General features: G+C 43.0%; 1 long non-coding RNA gene across 1 annotated transcript; it reads right to left on the bottom strand.

Moving 5' to 3' along the window:
* Positions 1-127: 127 nt before the first annotated feature.
* LOC137557496 (uncharacterized) lies at positions 128-19,063 on the bottom strand. The gene is made up of 3 exons (XR_011029581.1): positions 18,768-19,063; positions 7,035-7,063; positions 128-388 (listed from the first exon to the last, which is right to left on the bottom strand). It is a non-coding gene; the product is annotated as an uncharacterized lncRNA (long non-coding RNA).
* Between the last annotated feature and the right edge of the window lie 297 nt (positions 19,064-19,360).

Genomic DNA, 19,360 nt, shown 5'->3' on the forward strand with positions numbered 1-19,360 from the left:
ATTCACTGTTTGTGACACTGAGCACATCATTAAAAATGTATAATTTTTACAGTCCTCTGATTAAGTGTATACATCATGGTGCTTATAATTCCCCTTAATTTAAAGTTTAATGATCACATGAAGAGCATTTGTTAACCTGATCTCGGCTGATGCAGATATCTTTATTGGCGCTGCACATCTTTTCCCGGGATGAATTGGCAAATATGATTACAATAATGATCTCATGGCGACATCACACTTCCTCGGTTTAGCCCAGGGACTGTCAGGAGCAGACCAGAATGGATATACAGCTGGGCTGCCTTCAGACACATGCAGGACACATTAATGGATTTTAAAGGGAATGAGTTCTCCTTTTCCGGAAAGCATGTGCGAAGCCTTAACAGTTCCTCTGGTGGTAGGAAGGTCATAGTTTAGAAATAGAACCTAGAAGCGGAGTAGCCTAGCCACAGAACCGTGCAATCTATTAACACATTATTGTTCTTTCACACATAGGCAGCGGGACGTTTACAGCCCAATTAAACCCAAAACTGAACACAGAAAATGCTCAAAATAATCATGAGTTAATGTAAATTCTAAACAATACATTTGAAACTGAACTTTTTAGCTATGCATGCCTTCAACAGTGTGCCTGTCTGTAGAGGTTTAAAGAGGATCTGTAACCAAGGTTTGAACTTCATCTTAATCAGTAGCTGATACCCCCTTTCCCACGAGAAATCTTTACCTTCTTTTGAACAGATCATTAGGGGCGTCTGTATAGCTGATATTGGGCTTGACTCACAAAGCCGTGCAGATTGCGTGCGCAAAAGTCCACGATCGCGTGAATCGCAGCACTTTGTGTGCGCAAAAATCAGCGAACGGCACTTCAGGTGCTAACTGTTTAGCACACTCATGCTAAACAGTTTGCACGGCTTTGTGAATCAAGCCCATTGTGGTAAAGCCCCTCCCACAGTGTGATGTTCGGGCCATGGCCCTGACATTCCTGTCTGTGAACCTCAATACATTGTGGGAAATTATGTCTGTATTCAGCTGCCAAGCGAGCATTATCTGCACATGCTTATAGATTATGGCAGTTGGTGCTGTTTGTTTTTTTTTTCTCGTCTTCCAGCAGTAAAGATGATGACCTGCAGGGTCATGGTGACTCAAACAAAATGAACAAATTACATGGCGAGTATCATTCATTAATCTTTTCATCCTACAACTATCAGCAATCAGAGACCATCAAAATAAAGCTCTATTAGTGGCAAGAAAAGGGGGTAAAAATCATTTGGGTGCTAAGTTGTATGGCTGAGCAATAAATCATTAAAGTGGATCCGAGATAAACTTTTACTCATTGCATAATTGTGTTCCTTTCATATAGTTTATAGGGCATTCCTCAAGCCAAATACTTTTTTTGTTTTGTTTGAATACTCTAATTCCCCATAAACTAAACAAGCCTTCGCCCACAGCTTTTTAGAGTGTAGCAAGGGCTTATGGGAGCTCAGTCTGGACAGGAGGAGGGGGAGGTGTTACTAGCCAGAGATTTCAGAGGCAGAGGGGAGGAGGGAGGAGGAGAGGGGACCGAATTTGTCACATTACACACAGGAAAGCTAATAGCATCTCCAGCCCTCAGCCTGTGACAATGTAGCAAACAGAACATGGCTGCCCTCATTGTATCACAGGAATAAATAATAATAAACTATTGAAGCTGTTTGCAGCCAGATTTGCTGTGTAAACTATCTAAACTTTAGATAAGATATATAGACAAGTTACTTGTTATTGTTAGTTTTTCATCTCGGATCCGCTTTAAAGTGGCGAAGTGCTGAATTGTAAAAATTCACCTGGTCACTAGGAGGGTATAAACCTCTGGTCCTCAAGAGGTTAAAGTATTATAAGTGCAAGATCAGCAGGGCATTCAGTCAATGGATTTGCTGAAAGTGGACCTGAACTCTTGCACAGGACAGAAAGAAAACAGAGAGAAATACACCCTGCATGTATTTAGAGAGTTTAGCCTGTCTAATTCCCCTTCAACTGTGTCCAATCACAAGTTGTAATTTGATCTCTATCCCTGTGTCAGCTGATTGCCATGGCAGATAAGGCAGATAAGCTCATTTGAAAGCACAGGATGTTAATATGTCTGCTTCCATGAAAGCAGGAAGTAGAAACACTGGAGATGCATTGTAGGATTGGTATCAGCTGTAGCAAAGAAATGTTTTTCTGTTAAGTTTATTATGCTATTGCATATCTTTTAGAGCGGAGAGGAAGTTCTGAGTTCAGGTCCACTTTAAAACTATATAAATATGGTAGCCCCATATCCCTCTCACTACAGAGTTGGATGAAAGGAGAAGCAACAGCACATGATGGCATAAATGGAGGTGAGTGCACATATACTGATCATAACCAGAATGGAAAAGAAGGTCATTACCAGACCCATGCTATTGAAATCTTCTTTAGTAAAACGATACATGCAAACTGGTTGCTGCAGAGACACCATCTCCCCCAGTCTCCATATACAGTATAAAGAAACATTAGAGCACAGTGGAAGCTCAATAGAGACAGAGAATAACATTAGAAATTAAAAAGGATTGCAAGACTGCAGGAAATACAGGACCTGCCAGAAAGCAGTATGGAAGGAAGCATAGAAAGCATCCCACCAGGTGGGTATAGGAGGGAAAGTTAACTCAAGAGGGAAGGGGCTGAAGAGTAAAGAAGAATTAGAGATATAATTGATTATGGAGGAGGAAATGATGGAAGAGTAGATGTAGCTCAAAGAACACTGATGTGCAAAGTGTAATTTCCCTCTGCCTTGATCTACATAAAGGGAAAAGTGTTTTGTGCTGTGGGCACTGGGCAGTCGCATCTTTCTCATTCCCAGTTTGTTGTCAGACACGGCTATTGTCCTTCTCAAGGTACCCATCTGTTTGTCTACAGTGAAGGGCCCATTGCATGAGCCCCCAACCACTTTTTGGAATGCATGCTATCATGGATTCACAATTACACGGACATTCTCATAGAAAGCCCATATGACGCATGCATGAAAAAGGGTCACAAGGAAATTTGGACGCCCAATTTTGGCTAGTAGAATCTCTGTAAAGTTTATTGTTGTTCTACGTTTTAAAAGTGGGAATTACCATAGTAAAATTTTGTAAATAATACTGATATTTTAGTACAACTTATCCTAACACTTTCCTCACACAGAACCCTCCTTTACTGTTGCCTGACCTTAACCGCAACCCACGCCTAACTCTTAAAAAGAAACATTCCTGACCTTAACCATCCTCCCATTCCTAAACCTTAATCCCCCCACACTTAGGCTTAAAGTCCATCCATGCTTAACCCTTAAAACACCCCCCACGCGCCTAAACTTAACCATCTTACCCATGCCGAACCCTTAAAAACACCCCCCACACACCTACCCTTAACTATCTCCTCTCATACATACCCTTAACACCTGCCACCAAGCCACCACAATTACAACATTGTTAGGGTGCCCACTAAATATTGGGTGGAAGGGGGGGGGGATTTTGCAGTATAGCCGCAATTTATAATGGTACCTATGGCGACGCCCGAGTTTCTGCTAGTAGCGGGCACACACTTACAAACACATCCAATAAAAACAGCATTGAATTTTAACAGGCTCAACCTCATGCGTTGGCCACCTGGTTGGCTACAATTGTGCTGCTGTCCCATGCCAAATCCCTTCATCATGCTCCTGAAGAGTCACTATGGCGACGAAACTAGTAGAGCTAGCGGTTACGCGGAAACAAGTAGCGTGGTCGTGAAGGGGTCTGGCGTGAGACAGCAGCGCAATTGTAGCCAAATCAATGCTGTTTTACCGGATGTGCTTGTAAGTATGCACTCTTTTCATCATTAAATTGATTATTGTAATGATCCGCTCAGCTGTCTGCACAGACAGACAGCTGTTTGACCATTCCTTAAGTCTGAGGGCTGCAGGCCTCTGGAAAAGAGACCTGTCTTTACTTTGCAAGTTTCAGACTTGCTCTGCTGCTGAGGAATTTGCATACACTTGTCATGCAAATTGCCTAGCTGCCTCCTTTGAAGGCTGGCAGTATAAATGCCATGTTCTCCTAGAATCCTTTGCTGGTCATTTTCATGGTTTGTTACTGACAAACTCTCCTAGAGTATCAGCCCTCTTTGTTTGTCAAAGTTTACCTTAGAGTAATTCATTGGGACTGCACTAGGCAGCTCTTCTAGTGCAGTCAGGTTGCATTATCTGTTTTGCCTGTGTTGCCTCTCTGCTGCGATTGTCCTGTCGCCAGCGGCGGTCGACAGGAAATCGTTCTGTTTGTCTAGGGATGCTAACCAGAGCAGCGGTTGCTACTGGTAGCCCCTTCTGTTCATCTGTCTGGATCGCACTCGCCCTAGTGGTAGTGGCAGTGCCTCCTTTTGTATTCTGCCTCAGGGGTGCTAACCAGAGCAGCGGTTGCCACTGGTAGCCCCATCTGTTCATCTGTCTGGATCGCACTCGCTCTAGCGGTAGCAGCGGTGGTTCCTTTTGAACTCTGTCTGGGAGTGTAGGCCAGAGCTGCGGTTGCTACTGGCTGCTCCATCTGTCTGTCTTGTCTTTTACGAACAATTGCTGTAGGCTCGGTGAGGTCACCGTTTAGCAAGCGTTCGCGTTCTCTATATCGTGTTTGTGTGTCATTGGTTAGTTAGGGTGGCACGCTTATCACTGGGCGCCTAACGCGCGGTGATCGTGCTTAAACGCGTTAGCTGTTTGTTATTTTCTTTATCTTCTGTTTGTTGTTTGCTGTGCCTTTGCTACTCTCGTACTCTGTCCTGCTCGGTCTTGTGTCTGTTGGCAATCGCCAGTCTTTCCGATTGCGTTCTTGATTTGTTTCTGCTGATGTGTGTTCACCGTTGCTGGGTGGCAACTAGATTGATGGACACACATTCATCCTGTCTCTGTGCTCTTTCTCTTTAAGGACTGTTCAGCCCTGCATTGCCAATTCGTACAATTCCCATCTGATATCTGTGGCCATGCAGAGGCTGTGCTCATCTGCACTCCACAGCCCCATCTGCCGGTGGGAATTCCCCTCTACTGGTGCATTGCACTCAAGCTGGGTTCTATCTATTATACGCTTGTGGAGGATTCCCGCTGTGTCAGCGCGCATCTTGTGCGCTGACCACAGAAATAGAAACCCGCAAACGTTACAATTATACAGTTTTACGCCCCCGAATATGTTTGTTTGCAAGTGATTTCATCCACTAATGTTGGAAAACCGATAGGAACTACAGACAACTCCTAAAAGGCAGGGGGTGGCCAGATGACCCCACAAGCACTATTGACCCACCTAGCCAAGGGTCAGTACTAAAGGGTGAGTGAGTGCCCACTGTTTGGGGGTGTGGGGTATATCAATTGCTTCGTATACCTGCTGAGAGACTTGAGTTGAAATACACTGTCTACTTGTGGAACTGTGGTAACCTCCAAGATGGTACAATTATTTCCAGATTTTAGGGTCTAAAAGAGGTACGATTTTTTTCAAGATCTTTTAGACCCTAAAAGCAGGAAAAATTCATTCCACAGTTAGATCTGCGGCATCCCCTGCACTTACCTCCCTGGGCTCCAGCTCTGCAATTCTCTCTCTGTCCTCTGGGTGGTGCTGTTCCCCTATAGTGAGATCGCTGTATGTCAGCATGACTGTAAACAGCGATCTCACCCAAGGGATCCAGAGCCTCTGAGGACCAGAAGAAGAATGACTGCCAACAACTGGATCCCGGGGAAAGTGAATTGAAACACCTTGCATGGTGCACTGTCTCTGCATACCTTCCGGGAGCTACCACGAGTCAGGCTCGGGATTAACGCTCCTGGCTTTTTTTTTCCACCCGGAGCCAGACTTCGGGTTACCGACAAGGAGGGGTTAAAAGTTTCTGATCTAGTGTATTCATAGTGCACAGCTTTCTTTGGAATTTGGACTGTTTTGTATATAAGTAGCGTACCACCATATTTGGACACCTTTAAATATCAGCACAGTCACAGACTTTGTAACAAATGTGGATTTCATTTTTTCCAGAACAATACAAATTCACTTTAAAAAGGTCTTGCACTGTAAAATGATGGATGTGAAAACTCTGTAGTACTTAGTTTTGTGTCCTCATTTAATAATTTGATAAATTCCTGGGAATCCCTTGCCCCAGTGGCGTAACAATGGCTCCTATGACCCCTGCTACTGCGAGGGGGCCGGGGTTATAAATGCCCTCTCCTCCTCCCCTCTTGTGCAGTGTAAGTGCAGGTATATTTACTGTACCAAATCCTTGCTGCATCTGGTCACCTCATCCGCCCAGAAGCTGCATGCTCTATGCTGCTCATCCTGAGGCTCCTGATGATGCGATATGCATTGGGAGATGGAGGGTGTCAGCATACAGCATGCAGGTGCCAGAAGGAAGAAGAGACCAGACGACCAGATGCAGTGCGGACTGGGTAAATATAACTGCACTCCCTGCGCTTACTCTTCAAGAGAGGGGGTGTGGAAAAGCGGAACATCTGGCCATTACAGGGGTCATGAGTGAGAAAGGCTATTACAATTACGCAAAGGGGGGGGAGTCCGTGTTGGGAGGTGCAGAGGGCCCTGCCCCGGTAATTTTGCTTGGGGACCTGGGACGCTGAAGTACCGCCCCTGCCCTCGTCATCATCATAATAATGTAGTCAGATGGCAGAGCCAAGCATTGCATAATGCAATGAGGCTTAGTTTTGGCATCAGTCAGGAGGCAGGGCAACAAAAAACAAATAATTAAAAGGGAAAGAAGTGAGGATAATTTTCCCAAATTAAACATTGCATGCTCTGCTGATCTAGGGCATATTGAAATGGTTAGTATAGGATTGCACTTTGACCAGCCAAGAGATGAATTCTGATTGGCTGCTGTGTTTCCGCTTTTTTGCACATCTGTGCTACTTTTTTGCATTGCCTAGCTCAACAAAAGCTAAGGTGTTTGAAGAAATGGCATTTTGATGGATGAACAGAAAGAACGGTACTCAGTGGACACACACAAACACACAGACAGTAATTCTACTTTAAAACACACATGGCAATACTTACATATTCAGTCAGTCATATCAGTCTTCAAGCTGTAAAACATTATACGGTGTTGGTACAGTAGTGATGGTTTATGTTATTAGAAGCATTCAAAACTGTCTTTACAGACCTGCTCACAATCTAATACCATTGCCCTGTTTACAAACCATGTGGCTGGTATGGACAGCCACACGTTGACCACCAGTACGTTTTTGGACCTGGGGGAAACCGGAAAACCTGCAGTATAGCTGGCCATACAAGCACATACAAGCACGGAGTAGTTAAAAAGGGCGCAAGCCACATCCTGGTTAAAAGGCCCCACCTATAATAATGTGCAAACTGTGGCTATATCACTAGTCACAATCCGCATGTCGGTGCCCTTTTAAACAGGACGCTGGGGGTTAAAGTGAACCTCCAGATTAAAAATCTACTCAGCAGCACTGAAAAGGCTTGGTGTTTCCTTAAATATAACCTAAACTGAAAATAAAAAAAAAAATAACCATACACAGGTTATACTTACCTCCTGCGTAGTCTACTCCTGCATCCCATTTGTCCACTGTGATCAATGGAATTCTCCGTCCTCCATTTTGAAAATGGCCATTACCCCATAACAGCTTCCGGGTCAGTAAACTGTTAAACTGTAATATCATCCACTTGAGCCATAGGGAACCATGGACATTAGCTTGCACATTCAGCTGTAACTGACAGCTGCTGATATATAACTGACAGCAACTGGTATATTTCAGTTCTGACAAAATATTGTCAGAACTGGAAGGGATCACTGTAAGAAGAAAATGGTGAGCTTCTGAGAGGAACTGACAGTGAGGTTAGTATGTAATATTCATTTGCAGGTACATTATGTGTTTATTTTAAAACATTTTTCTCGCTTCAGGTTCCCTTTAAGGGCCTGAGCTCACTAATGCAGTTGTATCCGCTTTTCAGTTACACATTAATGTTAGAGATGCTGAAAAGCGGACAGAAGCAGATACAACTGCACCAGTGGGCTCAGGACCTAACAGTTTCACAGCATCAGGACTTTATTTTTCTTACCCAATCCTCATTTTTAGCTGCACAGAAGCTAAGCTTCACCCCATCAGAGAAATCTGACCGGGCATTTTTCCCCTGATGCCGTGCAAAGCATGATGGCATTTCTGATGTTGTTGTTTTCATTCTGCTGTTTTGCCACAAATTTTTTAATTTTGAATTTGAGATTTGAAGCCTAGCGCGTGCAGCTGGAAGGGTTGATCAACACACAGGACAGTTGGAACTGTGTCTCATGCTCCCTGTAACCTCCTTTCAACCAAAAAGATGGCTGCCCCCATGAAACATTTGCCTGTTCTTTTAAAGCGGCCTTGAACTCAGAATGCCCTCTCTGCTCTAAAAGATATGCACCAGCATAATAACCTTATTTACACTTGATACAAATCCTAAACTAAATCTGCATTGTTTCTACTTCCTGGTTCATGGAAGCAGACATATTGTTAACAGCCAGTGCTTTCAAATGAGCTTATCTGCTATCTCTACCATTGGCAGTCATGTGACACAGGAAGAGATCAAATTACAACTTATGATTAGACACAAATAAGGGGGAATTAAATAGGCTAAACTCTCTAAATACATGCAGGGTGCATTCCGCTATTTATTTCTTCAGTCTTGTGCAAGAGTTCAGGTCCACTTTAAAACAGGGTGGGTAAGAGTTTTATATTATTTATCTATTTTAATTAACATAACTAATGTAACTTAATGACAGTATGTTTGTTTAGGCTTAAGTTCCTCTTTAAGGTTAGGTGCAGCAGGGTTAAGGTTAGTTGCCTTTGGGAAAGGTTATTATTATTATTTATTTATTGTATTTATAAAGCGCCAACATATTACGCAGCGCTGGACATTAGTTTAGGTTACAGACAATATTTAGAGGTGACAAACAGCAATATGACAATACAGGAATACAAGAAAACCAGATCACACAGCACAGTATGAGTACAAGGTAATGCTTAGTCACTGGATTGAGCATGGAGATTAGGCAAGTTAGGTTCTCTCAGATGCATAGCATGGGTGCACAGTAATGGAGGTGCATGATCAGGTAGGACACAAAAGGAGTGAGGACCCTGCCCAAAGGCTTACAATCTAGAGGGAGAGATTAAAGTTAGACACCCACCGGTGGGTGATTAAGATTAGTCGCCCACCAATGTGTATATTTACTGATATTCTACAGCCACTATTCCTGCTCCCTATTAAATGGACACTTTTATCAAATGTCTGCCAGGAACCTATAGAACAGAATGTCACATTGTTCATAATTTTGAACAATTTTCGTTAACAATCTATCTAAATTATCGATCAGACCAGACAGAAAATCGTGCATGGGGGGAGCCACGGTAGATTGACAGCCCCTAGTGAGTGCAACACTGCAGTTCAATCCATTTTTAATAGATTTGCTGTTTGTGGCACAAATAGATCCTACTCTGACCAAATTCAGATCAGAGTGGGATAATTTGTTTTGCCACATTGAGTGGCAGTCTATGCGTATATGGCCACCTTTACCAGGGCAAAGTGTCAGAACATACAGTATAACTTCCATGAAGATAATATCCCTGGTGGGGTTCATACTGAGAATTCCACAGCTGCAATGCAACAGTGCTAATTGATGCTTTACTCTAGAGATTGCTATTAACTTCCCTGATCCACATCATTATCTGATTCTGTGCTAACCTTCATGCCAGAATTCTGCTTACAACACCACTTCCTTGCTGTGTACATCTGATAAGGACATTGACAGGTTATAAATAAATAATCACAGTATTAGCAATCAAGCAAGGACCTGCAAAGTTGCATCTGCAGTTCAAATCCACATGGTGTTTGAAGCCTTTTATTGCCAAAGGTAAGTTGTTAAACGGCACATGTTCTCCAGCCCTGAAACACTTTCAGATCCCCATTAGTCAGCCACTCAGGAAAGCTTTACAGTGAAAATACTCAGTCAATAATGTCTTTTCAAGGTGAAGTAATGTAAAGTCAATTACTAACAGGACCACGTGCTTTTTGGCCCCTGTGATCTTTACTTGTCTCAATAGCTGTTCAAACGCAGACATACTTTCACTGTGAAGTTACACATGAGTTTTAGATGGTACAATTCAGTTTTAGCTTAAAATATACAGAAACCTTCACTTACTAACAGAACAACCTTCTGTCTATAAACAGGTTATGCACAAAACACATTTAGATTAACCACTTCACCACTGAGGGGTTTTACCCCTTGAACACCAGAGCAATTTTCACCATTCAGCGCTCCTTCCATTCATTCGTCTATAATTTTATTATTACTTATCGCAATGAAATGAACTATATCTTGTTTTTTTCGCCACCAATTAGGCTTTCTTTAGGTGGGACATTATGCCAAGAATTATTTTATTCTAAATGTGTTTTAAAGGGAAAATAGGAAAAAATGTGGGAAAAAATTATTATGTTTCAGTTTTCGGCCATTATAGTTTTTAAATAAAGCATGCTACTGTAATTAAAACCCATGAAATGTATTTGCCCATTTGTCCCGGTTATAAAACCGTTTAAATTATGTCCCTATCACAATGTTTGGCGACAATATTTTATTTGGAAATAAAGGTGCATTTTTTTCAGTTTTGCATCCATCCCTAATTACAAGCCCGCAGTTTATAAAGTAACAGTGTTATACCCTCTTGACATAAATATTTAAAAAGTTCAGTCCCTAAGGTAACTATTTATGTTTTTTTTTTTATTATTATTGTATTTTTTTTTTTAATTACAAAAAATAAATAAATTGGGGAGTGTGGGAGGTAATGAGTTAATTTATTGTGTAAATGTAATGTTTGTATATGTAAAATACTTTAGGGTGTAGTTTTACTATTTGGCCACAAGATGGCCACAGTGTGTTTGTTTACATGCGACCTGTAAGCGTCCGGAAGGATGTTTACAGGAAGCAGTAGGAGGCTGAGAAGATCACAATGATCGCGCTGTTTCTAATAGAAGCAGCGGATCATTGCGGGGGCTTAGATCAACAAACGGGAATGGATTTTCCCGTTCATTAATCTCCGGGCGAGCGGGCGGCGGCGTGCACGAGCGGCGGGTGCGCGCACACGAGCGGCGGGAGCGCGGACAACGGCGGTAGCGCGGAAGGTACAGATTTCTCCGTCCCTGGTTTTTTAGGGGGGAAAAAGGGACGGAGAAATTCGTACCGCGGGGGGTTAAGTGGTTAATACAAATAGAACTCTTGTGCAGAAAATATGACAAACGGCTTGATTCACTAAAAAGCAGTAAACACATGCATTGTGCGTTAAAATAAGCGTGCGCACACTATGCGGAGTCCTATCAGCGTAGCGTGCGCTCTGAAGTTATGTGCCTTCCTTCTAATTGCCATGCAATAGTGGTGTAGCACGACCACGATACTTTATTAGCATGACTCCTACACCACTATTACACACCAATTAGAACTAAAGCGCGTAACTTCAGAGCGCACGCTATGCTGATAGGACCACGCGTAGCATGCGGGCTCTCATTTTAACCTGTGATACTTGTGTGCGGTGTTTATTGCTTTTTAGTGAATCAAGCTGAAAGCCCCACATACAACAAGTGCATAGGCTCCAAGGAAGAATTTATTTTGTTTTTGCAGTGTATGGTAAGGGTTTACATCTGTTTAAGGATTTTCCCTCAAATTTCCAGTTTCCACGTTAAAGCCACAAAGCTCTATTGAGGTCTCAGGGACGGAGAGAGGGGGCGTGGTCAGATTTATATTTTTCCTGCCCCTAGGCTTACTTTCTCTTGACTCCCTTTACCATCCCATGTGCTGTCCCCTCTTCTGTGTGTAACATCCATGTACAGCAGCCCCACTGCCCCCTCTCCTGTGTGTGACATCCATGTACAGCAGCCCCCGGTCCCATTCCATGTGCTGCCCCCTCTTCTGTGTGTGACATCCATGTACAGCAGCCCCCAGGTTCCATTCCATGTGCTGCCCCCTCTTCTGTGTGTGACATCCATGTACAGCAGCCCCCGGTCCCATTCCATGTGCTGCCCCCTCTTCTGTGTGTGACATCCATGTACAGCAGCCCCCAGGTTCCATTCCATGTGCTGCCCCCTCTTCTGTGTGTGACATCCATGTACAGCAGCCCCCGGTTCCATTCCATGTGCTGCCCCCTCTTCTGTGTGTGACATCCATGTACAGCAGCCCCCAGTCCCATTCCATGTGCTGCCCCCTCTTCTGTGTGTGACATCCATGTACAGCAGCCCCCGGTCCCATTCCATGTGCTGCCCCCTCTTCTGTGTGTGACATCCATGTACAGCAGCCCCCAGGTTCCATTCCATGTGCTGCCCCCTCTTCTGTGTGTGACATCCATGTACAGCAGCCCCCGGTCCCATTCCATGTGCTGCCCCCTCTTCTGTGTGTGACATCCATGTACAGCAGCCCCCCAGGTTCCATTCCATGTGCTGCCCCCTCTTCTGTGTGTGACATCCATGTACAGCAGCCCCCGGTTCCATTCCATGTGCTGCCCCCTTTTCTGTGTGTGACATCCTTGTACAATGGATGTCAAGGGACACTCCGATGTACTCTCTATGTATATTAATAAGTGGAAGCAGACAGGGAGAGGAAGCTCGGAAGGTGGGGCATCTACATTGACTTAAATCTTGGTTGAAATTTTGAAATAAGAGTCTTTTGTGGACAGAGTAGTGCATTATTTATATATAACTACACATCCAGGGGCGTAGCAAGAAGCCTCCAGATCCCCAAGCAACATTAACATGAGGCCCTCTCTCTGCCATATACATATCTCTGCTCCTCCCTCCAACAGATTAAGTGCAGGTAGCAGTGTAATATGAGCACTGCAACTGGTCTCCTCCTCCTCCCGGCAGCCACTCTATGCTGCATACCCGGCTCCTTATCACATCACATGATCTGCATCAGGAGCCAGAGAATGGCAGTACAGAGCATGCAGCTGCCAGGAAGGAAAGGAGAGCCAACACAGTGCTGGAGCAGGTTAATACACTGCTCCCTGTGCTTACTCTGCAATGTGGGGAGGAGGAGTGGCCTTCCATCATTCCTTGCCACTGCACCCATACCCTCCCCATTTCCCTGGTCCTGGAGTTAGAAACTGGCACACTCTTGTGCTAGATTCCAGATATTAAGGACCTTTGTGAATTTCTAGAATGATCCCAAAAGATTTTTAGCAATGATGAATCGGAAGTTTGTTTTCTTATATGAAAGGCAGAAAGGCAGAGTTATTAAATGCTTTCTTTGCTTCTGTCTTCACAAAAGAAACAGCACTGTTGCAAACTACAGAGGCGGAAGAGTCTCAATCTTCTAACTGTAATATTAAATACTTAACGCAGGAAGAAGTGAAGGCAAGACTAAATAAATTAAAAATAGACAAGGCACCTGGCCCGGATGGCATGCATCCTCGGGTCCTAAGGGAATTAAGTTCAGTTATAGATAAACCCCTTTATCTTATCTTTTGTGACTCTCTTGCAACTGGCAGAGTCCCAGTGGATTGGCGTACAGCCCACGTTTTCCCATTATTTAAGAAGGGCAAAAAATCTGATCCAGGAAATTATAGACCTGTAAGTTTAACATCAGTTGTATGCAAACTATTTGAGGGGTTACTAAGAGATACTATACATGACTTCATAGTAGAAAATAATCTTATTTCTCAGCATCAACATGGGTTTACTAAAGACAGGTCCTGTTTGACTAACATGCTCAGCTTTATGAGGTAGTGAATGCTAATATGGATATTGGGAATGCTGTAGATGTGATATACTTGGACTTTGCAAAGGCCTTCGACACTGTTCCCCACAAAAGTCTGGTGCAAAAGTTGAGAATGCAAGGACTGGGGAAGAGTCTGTGTTCATGGATAGGGAACTGGCTAATGGACAGAAAACAAAGAGTTGTGGTCAATGGATCATACTCAAAATGGGAGACTGTTAGCAGTGGGGTCCCACAGGGGTCTGTTCTGGGTCCAGTGCTCTTCAATTTATTTATTAATGACCTAGTAGATGCAGTAGTGAGCAATGTTGCTATTTTTGCAGATGATACAAAATTGTGCAGAATCATTAACTCTCAGGAAGATAGTGTCATATTGCAACAGGATCTGGATAGGATGGCTATATGGGCACATACATGGCAGATGAAATTCAATGTTGACAAATGTAAGGTCATGCATTTTGGACGTACGAATGGTCTAGCACCATACAAAATAAATGGGATACAGTTGGGGACATCAAACTTGGAGAAGGACTTAGGAGTACTCATTGACAACAAGTTAAATAATCGTACTCAATGCCAAGCAGCTGCAGCTAAAGCTAACAAAATTTTGGGATGCATTAAAAGGGAAATAAAAACTCGAGATGCTAGCATAATATTGCCCCTGTTTAACTCTCTAGTAAGGCCACATCTGGAATATGGAATTCAGTTCTGGGCACCACATTACAAAAAAGATATTGCAGTTTTAGAGCAGGTGCAGAGACGAGCAACAAAATTGATGCGTGGGATGGAAGGTCTCACTTATCAAGAAAGGTTAGATAAACTGGGTTTATTTAGTCTAGAGAAAAGACGCCTTAGAGGGGATCTAATTAACATGTATAAATACATCAGAGGGCAATATAATACCTTGGCGGATGAGCTTTTTGTCCCTAGGCCTTCTCAAAGGACTAGAGGACATGATCTGCGCATGGAGGAAAAACGTTTTAGCCATTTATTTAGGAAAGGGTTCTTTACAGTAAGAGTGATTAAGATGTGGAATGCATTGCCACAGGAAGTCGTTATGGCAAACTCTATACCTGCATTTAAAGGGGGCTTAGATGCTTTCCTTGCGTTGAAAGACATCCATGGCTACAATTACTAGGTAATGCCTAATGATGTTGATCCAGGGATTTTATCTGATTGCCATCTGGAGTCGGGAAGGAATTTTTCCCTTTAGGGGCTAATTGGACCATGCCTTGTAAGGGTTTTTTCGCCTTCCTCTGGATCAACAGGGATATGTGAGGGAGCAGGCTGGTGTTGTACTTTGTACTGGTTGAACTCGATGGACGTATGTCTTTTTTCAACCAAAATAACTATGTAACTATGTAACTATGTAACTATAATTCCATTCACTTGATTCACACAAACCTAAAATAGTTTATTCAAAGTAACCATGATCAATGAGTTGCAATTGATTCTGAGTTGTTTCAAATGGTCCACTCGAACCCAGTATGTCCTAGATGCATATATTTGCAAAAAGTAACAAATATGTATCAACTTGTGGACCACCCTCTCCTTCTCCAATTCCTCTCATCCATGGGCATTCAGGGTCTTGATCTCTCATGGCTTTCCTCTTATCTCACAGATAGGACCTTTAGAGTCGCTCACTCCGGCACCACTTCTTCTCCACAACCCCTCACTGTTGGAGTTCCGAAGGCTCAGTCCTTGGACCTCTCTCCTTTTCACTATCTATACTTATGGTCTTGGTTAGCTCAGAAGTTCCTTTAACTTCCAATATCACCTATAAGCTGACGATACCCAAATTTACCTTTCAGCTCCTGACTTGGGTACTCTAATAGCTTGTGTCCCTGACTGTCTCAATGCTATCTCGTCCTTCATGTCCTCCTGTTTTCTAAAACTCAATGTGGAGTGGACAAGACTGAAATGATAATCTTCCCACCTCAAAAGTCAATGCCCCTGCCTGACATCACTATTTCTTTTGATGGCACTTCAATAACACCTGTTCCCCAGGCATCTCTGCCTAGGTGAAATACAGTACTTGAGTCTCTCATTCAAACCACACATTGACAACTATCTCACGCTTGTCATCTTTAACTAAAAAACATCTCCCTTTTCTCACATAGGACACCACCAAACTTCTGGTGCATGCCCTGATTATTTCACAACTAAACTACTGCAACCCTCTGCTCTGCGGCCTCCCCGCTAACTGTTTAGCCCAATACAGTCATGAATCATGAACTCTGCAGGACTAATCCACCTCTTTAGTCCTACTCCCCTCTGTCAGTCCCTTAACTGGCTGCCAGTTACATCAAGCATACAATTTAAAATCCTTGCTCTCGCCTACAAATCTCTTTACAACCTAGCTCCTTCTTATCTAAACAAACTTCATTCCAGATACCATCCTACATGCAATCTCTGTACTACTAACAATGTTCTCCTGTCTTCCTCTTTGGTCACCTGTTCTCACTCCCACTTTCAGGACTTCTCTCTATCCTCACTCACATACCCTTTTTAGGCGAAATCTGAAAACTCACCTCTTCAGGCAAGCATACTCTCCTACTTAGGAAATTGTGGCCACTGACCATTTCTACCATCTCATACCCAGCTTCCCTTCACCTACTGTCCTATCCCTGTAACCTTTAGTCATATCTTAAACATTTAGACTGTAAAGGCCCATACACACGTCTGATTTTTTAAAATGACGGATCGCTCAAGACCAGTCTTATCAGCTGAACGACGGACTGTACACACGCCTGATTTGACGTCCGGACGACTGAACGACGGGACGTCAAACCACCCGTCTTTTCCTAATCCTATTTAGGAACACAGATTGTTTTTATCTTTATAGAAACTCCTTGATTATCTGATATCAAATAATTTATGTTTTAAACTGACCCTGTTATGAGAAGGATATGGAGGCTACCATATTTCCTTCTTTTTATACAATGATAGTTGCTTGGCAGTCCTTCTGTCTGATCCTCTGCCCCAAAAGTCCGAGTATCAAGTATTCAGATCAGGCGGTTCAAATAAACTGGCCACTTCCTGCATCAGACTGTCATGTTGCACGATATCGTGCAAAAAATGGTTTGTTGGACAAAACTGTTTGCAAAAATCAATAACTGGATATGGGCATTAAAAGTACCATGGCTGTTAAAGAAAGTATATGTAAAAAGAGAACCGAGAGCCCAATATAGTGTAGTAAGTATTGACAATTGGGTAAATGAAAGGAGTATAATATATACTAACAAACCAGGGTTACCTCCAAGTAACCACTGTACAGGCAGGTGAGGAGATTAGCCTGTCCTCACTCAGGATTAAGAAGTCGCTCTCTGTAGACAGGAGAAAGAAAGGGGTATCCCCCTCCACCAGGGGTGGATATCAATTATAACTAATGAAGAACAGAGGCGCCAACAGGATAAAATCAATTCTTAAAACTTTTAAAATTGCTTAGAAGGCAGTGGTGGACTTACCCCCTGCAAGCAGACACAAAAACTGTGTATTCAAAACAATCAAATTTATTGGTACACTCCAGGGGTTTTTGCAACACGTTTCGCAGGTACATTCCCGCTTCCTCAGGCAATAAAAACTAGGAGTACACACAGTATAGTCTCAAGGTCACGATCAGAGGCGCTTATCATGACCTTGAGACTGTACTGTGTGTACTCCTATTTTTTATTGCCTGAGGAAGCGGTAGTATACCTGCGAAACGCGTTGCAAAAACCCCTGGAGTGTACCAATAAATTTGATTGTTTTGAATACACAGTTTTTGTGTCTGCTTGTGGGAGGGGGGGGGGGGGGAGGGGGCTCCTAAGCAATTTTAAAAGTTTTAAGTATTGATTTTATCCTGTTGGCGCCTAATATTTACCGCTCTGTGACCTGTAATTTCACTTCCTGTTAAAATCAGCACCTCCTTTTTGTACAGATAGTGACAGAGTTATTGGCAGATTGAGAGGCAGGTCTTATTATGAGGGGGCAAATACTCCCAAGTACCGCTCATCAAAATCTCCACCTCCCAGTACACTAGCAACCCCCCCTGCATCAAAACTACATACTGTTCTGTGAGGCCCGGTCACTGCTGCTTCACTGCCTGCCTGTGGGTCTGGGGGGCTCTGTGGGGAAAAAGAGCAGCTCCAGAGTAGGAGTGAAAGTATAAACAAACTTTGAGTCCACTTTTGCTTTAAAACATTAACCCACACTGGTAACATTATTTTACATAAAGCACCCAAACTTCTACAAAACATAAAATTCACCAATTTTCCTTTTCAGGACAGTAGAGTACGGGTGCTGCAATAGGATAGTACAGGCAATATATTTGGGACTGTGAAAGGTGTGAGAGTGGAAGCACTGTACGGTGATAAAGTTATGAGGGCTTGTGCATTGTTCATGAGTGTTACAACACTCCCATTGTTAACATATATTTCAACAAAATACAAACCGAGCTCTAAGAAACCCAATGCATGTGGACATTTCCATCCATTCCTGTGTATGTTTGCAAAAGACTGTTTATGGAAGTCAGTTTTTTAAAATGTAACATCCCATTAAATTCAAATTTACTTTTGAAACTATGCGTACGGCGAACGCCTTTTGTTTATACAATAAGAGCCTGTGCTGCCGAGGCAAACACACATACAAAGAAAACAAAGAACTATCAACGGAACTCCTCACACAGCTCTGCAATGCCAAGCAACAGAAGTACGCTGTAAGTCAACGGAACGAGTCCCCCGTTCTATAATAACATGGAAATGCTATGCCGTGTGGGTTTCGCATATTTGTAGGTTCAATATTTGCACACAGCCTAGCATGTGCAGGTATCAAGCTGTACAAATACATTTCAGATTGCTTTCTAGGAGACACTGCAAACCGTTGTGGCATGAATGACACTTTTGCAGTTTTTGGCGTTTACTTCTGTGCCATGACAGGTGCATGGATTATGGAAGAGTAAATACATTTAAGTGCCCCCTTCTCCCAAGCCAGTCATGATGTTCTGCATCTGGAAAAACACGTCAAGAAAAAATAGAAAAAACATTTGTGTCACTTACCAGCAAAGGAAAAAGGAGAAGACTTTATTTCTGATGGCCAGCTGTTGAGAGCGGAGGGTGCTGAAACATAGCAGAGGCAGGCTACAGAGTTGCTGCCTTCATTTAAGACTTGGATGAGCTTGTATTGGCTCAGTCAGCCTCGCTCTCTCTCCTTTCTTTGTGTGTGTGTGTTTTATTTCTCAGCTGTAAGAGGAAAATTAAGGTTCCCGTCACTGCAAACAGTGACACATTCACCAGCGTGAAGTGAGGACATGCTGGTAAGGCGTTCTGGCGAGGAAGGCAAAGGCAAGCTGCGACCAAAGGAGCCCAATTGAATATGGAACATTCCCCACTCTACATTATTTACAGACAAAGGAGTGTTCCCTGCAAAACATTCACAGCTTCTATTTGGAGCAGACGATCTTTCCTGAAGCTGTAGGCTGACTAGACCAATAAATATGATGTGTCCATCACTTTCTAATGTCATTATTTAATAATTAATACAATCTCGTATCCCATTTTTAGAAATCACTGAAACACAAACACACCGAAAGCATTAAACATTAAAGAAAGCATTAAGCAGAAAAAGAACGATCTCTAGAGGAAGGAGAGGA

This window comes from Hyperolius riggenbachi, chromosome 1, assembly GCF_040937935.1.
Source record: "Hyperolius riggenbachi isolate aHypRig1 chromosome 1, aHypRig1.pri, whole genome shotgun sequence".
Taxonomy (NCBI): domain Eukaryota; kingdom Metazoa; phylum Chordata; class Amphibia; order Anura; family Hyperoliidae; genus Hyperolius; species Hyperolius riggenbachi.